The sequence below is a fragment of the Jaculus jaculus genome, chromosome X, assembly GCF_020740685.1.
Source record: "Jaculus jaculus isolate mJacJac1 chromosome X, mJacJac1.mat.Y.cur, whole genome shotgun sequence".
Lineage (NCBI taxonomy): Eukaryota > Metazoa > Chordata > Mammalia > Rodentia > Dipodidae > Jaculus > Jaculus jaculus.
Window position 1 is genome coordinate 63,748,864 of NC_059125.1, and position 7,207 is coordinate 63,756,070.

The following is a 7,207-nucleotide window of genomic DNA, read 5'->3' on the forward strand; positions in this document are numbered from 1 at the left end:
TTTTGTTTATCTCCATTACTGAAATGGCATTCCATTGCAAGGATAGATTACAATTTACTAATACAGTCCTGAAGGAATGGAGATTTGCATAAAATACTGCCCATAAACGCTGGCTGATGCAAATTAAGGACTGCTGAGAAGGATACCTGGCTGCTAAAAACAATCTATTATTTTATTTTTATTATTATTATTATTATTTAGGCATTTGAGAGAGCTAGAGAAAGAGGCAGATAGAGGGGGAGAGAATGTAAGCGCCAGGACATCTAGCCACTGCAAATGAACTCCAGACACATGCACCATCTTGTGCATCTGGCTTATGTGGGTCCTGAGGAATCACACCTGCATCCTTTGGTTTTGTAGGCAGGTACCTTAACAGCTAAGCCATCTCTCCAGCCCCTAAAAGCAATCTTTAAAAGAAGATAGCTGAGAAGATGAAAAGCAGTCTTAATAATGGTTAAAGGTACTTGCTTATAAAACCTGCTGGCTTGGGCATAATTTCTCAGTACTCATGTAAACCAAATACACCCTGTGGCACATGGGTTGGAGTTCATTTTTAGCAGCAAGAGACTCTGGTACACCCATACACGCTGTGATCGTAAATCAATAAATAAAAATATTTTTAAAAGATAGCTGGAATTAATGAGAAGTTAGAAAAAAAAAAAAAAGAATAGCAAGGGCTGGGAATGCACCTGAGTGGTAGAATTTACCTCTACCATGTGAGTGAGATGCCCTGAGTTTGAGCCCAAACTACTCCCACCACACACACAAAGAAAAAGGAAGAGGGAAGGTAAGCACAGCCCAGAGGGAAGGTGAGCACATGAGAAAAAGAGAACAGAAACATAAGCTGAAGTTTGAAAGGAGGAAGTAGTAAAGAGAATCAGCCTGAAAGGAAACATGTATGACAAGGGAAAGGGACAATGAAACACATGTTGGTTGTTTAAGTTGGGAGTAGTGGCTCATGCTTATAATCCCAGTAGTTGGGAGGCTGACACAGGAGGATTTCTGTGAGTTCTTGTCTAGCCTGGGCTACAGACAAGAGCACTCTCTGAAAAAAAAAAAGGAAGAAGCTGGGTATGGTGATTCACTCCTATAATCCCAGCACCCCAGAGGCTGAAGTAGGAGGATCACTGTTCAAAGTCAGCCTTGGCTACAAAATGAGTTCCAGGTCAGCATAGGCTAGAGTGAGACCCTGCCTCGAAAAGAATAAACATAAAAGGAGAAGTTGGTTGTTTGGACAAAAATGAAATTGGTGAAGCTTTGGTGAGAAAACAAGAGAACCTGGCATAGTGGTACCTAACTGTAATAACAATACTTCGAATGTGAAGCTAAGAGCTCCAGGAGTTCATGGTCAGCTTTGGGTACATAGTGAACTAGAGGTCAATCTAGGCTATGTGAGACCCTGATTTATTATTATTATTATTATTATTATTATTATTATTATTATTAATTTAAGGTAGGGTCTTGCTATAGCCCAGACTGACCTGACCTGGAATTTACTATGTAGGCTAGCCTTGAATCCACAGTCATCCTCTTAACTCTGCGTCCTGTGTTCTGGCATTAAAGGCTTATGCCAGCACACTGGTTGAGAATCTGATTTAAACAACAACCAAAACAGCAATAATCAAGTAAGTAAAAATAAAATTAAAAAGAAAACAAGACCAAGATAGCAATATCAGAAAAGAAAAGGTGATTCTTTACTTCCTTGGTTAGGTTTATTCCAAGGTATTTTATTTTTTTTGATGCAATTTTGAATGGGAGTGATTCTCTGATTTCATCCTCTGTGTGTTTGTTGTTAGCATATATGAAGGCTACTGATTTCTGTGTATTTATTTTGTATCCTGCTACATTGCTGTAGGTTTTGATCAGCTCTAACAGCTTGCTAGTAGAGTCTCTAGGGTCCTTTATGTATAGAATCATGTCATCTGCAAATAATGATAACTTGATTTCTTCCTTTCCAATTTGTATCCCTTTTATGTGTGTCTCTTGCCTTATTGCTATGGCTAAGACTTCCAAAACTATATTAAATAAAAGTGGGGACAGTGGACACCCTTGTCTTGTTCCTGATTTTAGTGGAAAAGCTTCCAGTTTTTCCCCATTTAGTAATATGTTGGCTGTAGGCTTGTCATAAATAGCCTTTATTATATTGAGACATGTTCCTTCTATTCCCAGTCTCTGTATGACTTTTATCATGAAGGGATGAGAACTTTAAAACACTCAAGCGAGAAATTGCAGAAGACACTAGAAAGTGGAGAAACATCCCTTGTTCCTGGATTGGAAGAATCAATATTGTGAAAATGGCAATCTTACCTAAAGCAATCTACACATTTAATGCAATCCCTATCAAAATTCCAAAGGCTTTCTTCATGGAAATAGAAAAAACAATCCAAAAATTCATTTGGAATCACAAAAAACCTCGAATATTTAAAATAATACTGAGCAACAAAAAAGAGGCTGGTGGTATCACCATACCTGATTTTAACCTATACTACAGAGCCATAGTAACAAAAACAGCATGGTACTGGCACAAAAACAGACATGTAGATCAGTGGAACAGAATAGAGGACCCAGATGTAAGCCCAAGTAGCTATAGCCAGCTGATATTCGATAAAAATGCCAAAAATACTCATTGGAGAAGAGACAGCCTCTTCAGCAAATGGTGTTTTGAAAACTGGATAAATATCTGCAGAAGGATGAAAATAGATTCTTCTCTCTCACCATGCACAAGAATTAAGTCCAAATGGATTAAAGACCTTAACATCAGACCGGAAACTTTGAAACTGCTAGAGGAAAAAGTAGGGGAAACCCTTCAACATATTGGTCTTGGCAAAGACTTTCTGAATACAACCCCAATTGCTCAGGCAATAAAACCACAGATTAACCACTGGGACCTAATGAAATTACAAAGATTTTGCACCGCAAAGGACACAGTGAAAAAAGCAAAGAGGCAACCTACAGAATGGGAAAAAATCTTCGCCAGCTATACATCTGATAGAGGATTAATATCTAGGATATACAAAGAACTCAAAAAGTTAAATAATAAGGAATCAAACAAGCCAATCAAAAAAGGCTAAATAGAGAGTTCTCAAAGGAAGAAATACGAATGGCATATAAGCACCTAAAAAAATGTTCTACGTCACTAGTCATCAGGGAAATGCAGATTAAAACTACATTGAGATTCCATCTCACTCCTGTCAGATTGGCCACCATCATGAAAACAAATGATCATAAATGTTGGCGGGGATGTGGAAAAAAAGGAACCCTTCTTCACTGCTGGTGGGAATGCAATCTGGTCCAGCCATTGTGGAAAACAGTGTGGAGGTTCCTAAAACAGCTAGAGATTGATTTACCATATGACCCAGCTATAGCGCTCCTAGGCATATACCCAAAGGACTCATCTCATTTCCTTAGAAGTACATGCTCAACCATGTTTATTGCTGCTCAATTTATAATAGCTGGGAAATGGAACCAGCCTAGATGTCCCTCAACAGATGAGTGGATAATGAAGATGTGGTACATTTATACAATGGAGTTCTACTCAGCGGTAAAGAAAAATGAAGTTATGAAATTTGCAGAAAAATGGATGGACCTGGAAAGTATTAGACTAAGTCAGGTAACCCAGGCCCAGAAAGCCAAGCGCCACATGTTCTCTCTCATATGTGGATCCTAGCTACAGATGACTGGGCTTCTGCGTGAGAATGAAAATACTTAGTAGCAGAGGCCAGTAAGTTGAAAAGGAGACATAAAGGGTGGAGAAAGGAAGGGAGGAGGATACTTAATAGGTTGATATTGTATATATGTAATTACAATGATTGTAATGGGGAGGTAATATGATGGAGAATGGAATTTCAAACGGGAAAGTGTGGGGGTGGGGAGGGAGGGAATTACCATGGGATATATTTTATAATCATGAAAAATGTTAATAAAAATTTTTTTAAAAAATAAAAAGATGAAAATCACCACAAAGCACACAGATATATAAAAAAATGGAATCTTAGGAGGAAAGTGCATATTCACATGCTGCAAAACAGACCATGGATGTCTTGTTAAATACAAAAGTAAAGTGGTTCCTTCACAGCAGGGTAAGCTGGAATAGCACCCTGACCATGTGGTAGACGTTAACATCAGCAGTCATGGGACGAAATCCAAAGAGAGCACCTCACCCATGCAGGATACCTGATGAGAATGTTCAACTTGATTCTAATCACGAAGGGACAATCAGACAAGACAATCAGACAAATGAAGGGCTTCCTGTAAAGCAACTGCAAGAGATCTTCAAAAATGACCCTGTCATTCAAAGCAAAACGGGCAGAGGATGTCTTTGGATTCACAGAATCCTAAAGAGAATAGAAAATTAAGTGTAATGCATGACCTTGCATTGGAAAGAGGATTTAAAATTTTATTTATTTATTTGGGGGCTGCCATTCTCTCTCTCTCTCTCTCTCTCTCTCTCTCTCTCTCTCTCTCTCTCTCTCTCTCTGTGTGTGTGTGTGTGTGTGTGTGTGTGTGTTTGTGTGTTTTAAGAAGATAATCTTCGGGTGGGTCTTTGCCTTCTACTTATTTTGAGGTAGGGTTTCTTGTTATTTTTCACCACTCAGGGAGCTTCTGGGACATTTTCCTGTCTCTACCTTCCTTCTCAGTGCAGGTTCACTGAGTCTATGGAAGCCTGCCAAAGCTTGCAGCTTCTTCATGGAGTCTGGGGATCCAATCTCAGCTACTCAGAGTGGTGTGGCAAGCACTTTATTTGCTAAGTCATCTTTCCCACCTGTAGATACACCAAAAATGTAGTCATCAAGGACATTATTGAGACAATGGAAAAATATTTCATGTGCTTATAACAGTAGGAAACTGTACTAACTCAAAGGTAAATAAATACTGTCAGTGTGAGAACTGTGTTAGGGTTCTTGGGAGAAACATGCTGATATTGTTTAGGAATGATAGATCCTAATGTCTTCAAGGAACACAAATAACTCAGTAAGATGTTTAAAAATGTATCAACACAAAGCTAGTCATATGTCATAGTGTTTGTTGGTAGTCCCCGCTACACATATGGCTGAAGTAGGAGGATTGAGAGAGCTCAGGAGTTTGAGGCCAGCCTGGGAAACATGGACAGAACTCACTATTAAAAAATAAAAGAGGGCTGAAGAGAGGGATTAGCAGTTAAGGCATTTGCCTACGAAGCCAAAGGATCCTGATTCGACTCTCCAGGCCCCATGTACCTACACAAGGGGGCACACACATCTGGAGTTCCTTTGGAGTGGCTAGAAGCCCTGGAGCACCCATTCTCTCTCTCTCTCTCCCCTTTTTCTTTCTTTCTCTCTCTCAAATAAATAAAAAATTTCATAATATTAATGAAATTAGATAAAAAACTAAACACACACACACACACACACACACACACACACACACACACACACAGAGAGAGAGAAGAGGAAAACATGAGTATGTAATAACAAAATGTTAACAACAAAATTTGTAAACAAGCAACTTTAAACCACTAAGCCAACTTTTCAAACTCCAAATTTTTTAATCAACAAAAATATGAAATCCTGACCATAGAAAGATGATGCCTTTTTGTACTTTCTGTAAAACTGCCATGAATGCCAGAAATTTTAGAAAGTAAATTCTAAGGTATAGGGTTTTATTTTTTGAGGCAGAGTCTTAATCTTACCCAGGCCATTTATGTATTAAAAACATATCTTGGCAAAACTGATCCAAGAAGGAACAGTAAGCTTCAATCATTCCCTAACCATGCAAATGATATCAGGAGACATAGATAGATTGAGATTGACATTCCAGGCTGTGGTAGTTTGAAGGGATGCCCCCAGTAAATTCAGGAATTTATTAACCTTTGTAATTTAGATTTGCAGCCTGAGATTACATAGTGAATTTCAATTCAGCCATGGGTAAAGCGAGACCCTACCTCAAAAAAAAAAAATACACAACATTCAATCAGCCATAATTATAGACAATAAACTGTAATTCCCCCCCCCCCACTATTTTTGGATTTCTGTGTCAGGCATGTATTCAGTCCCTTGCAGTGAACCTCCAGTCCAAGTAGAGAGCAGTTAGTTTTCCCCATAACAGATGTGCCACTATTGCACCAGTTGGCACATTTGCTCTGGCTGGACAATCTTAAGGCTGGCATTCTCCACTATTGTGCACTGTTGACTTCTCTCTCACCCATGAATTTGCATGCAGTGTAGCTTTTTCTAGCTTTTTGTCAGCTGGTCTACATAGAGTAGGTTTTCTGCTCAGCTCCATCAAGATTTCTCAATGACTTTGCAGCCCAAGCATGTGGAGTCTTCAGCAATAACTTTCAGTTTTTTAAACATATTTTATCTTATTTTATATTATTTATTGAGAGCGAGAGCAAGAGAGAGAGGGAGAGAATGGGTGCACTAGGGCCCATGCACTAGGGCCTTGTGGCACTGCAAATGAGCTCCAGATGCATGTGCTGCCTAGTACATCTGGCTTACATAGCTACAGGGGAATCAAACCAGGGTCCTTAAGCTTCACAGGCAAGCACCTTATCAACAAGCCATCTCTCCAGTCCTGCACCAGATTCCTATAATAACACAAATGCACACTTGTGAATTTGACTTCCTTGTCAGAAAAGATACGGATGAGAATTCAAGGTGCAACATATGGTTTTTGGAAATGTGATGCAGTTGCCTGGTTTGAATACTGTACATATGCTGACAAGATTGGAGACTTACATTTCCAGCACTGAAGGCCTGAAGGCATCCTGGAGAAATGCTGTGCTTTAGTCCATACTGGTCTTTAGTTCATGTGGGTCTTCAGTCTACACTGGAAAACAGTAAGTAGCAAGCAGTGAGCAGCAAGCAGTACCAGCAACCAAGTGGCAGGAGGGGATCCTTTTACTTCCAAGAGCTTTCTTAGAAAAAGCCCCTACCCTCTGAGAAGGGCCACCCACTCTGGGGGGAAGGGCATACCCTGGGGGAAGGATTCTTCCTTTAATTTATCCTTCCTGGAAGCAAACTCAGAGACCCACTTATGAGGAATGTCTATGGATATTTAAACAGATCAAGTTGACACAAACTTAACCATCACAAATCCACCCCTTGTCATCTTGACACCAAACCATATATCTTTACATCATATTTAATGTTCACATGAAGACAGTAACCAAGTCTAAATTTTGCCTAACATGATATAACTATCCCTTGTACAACTGGAAATGCACAAT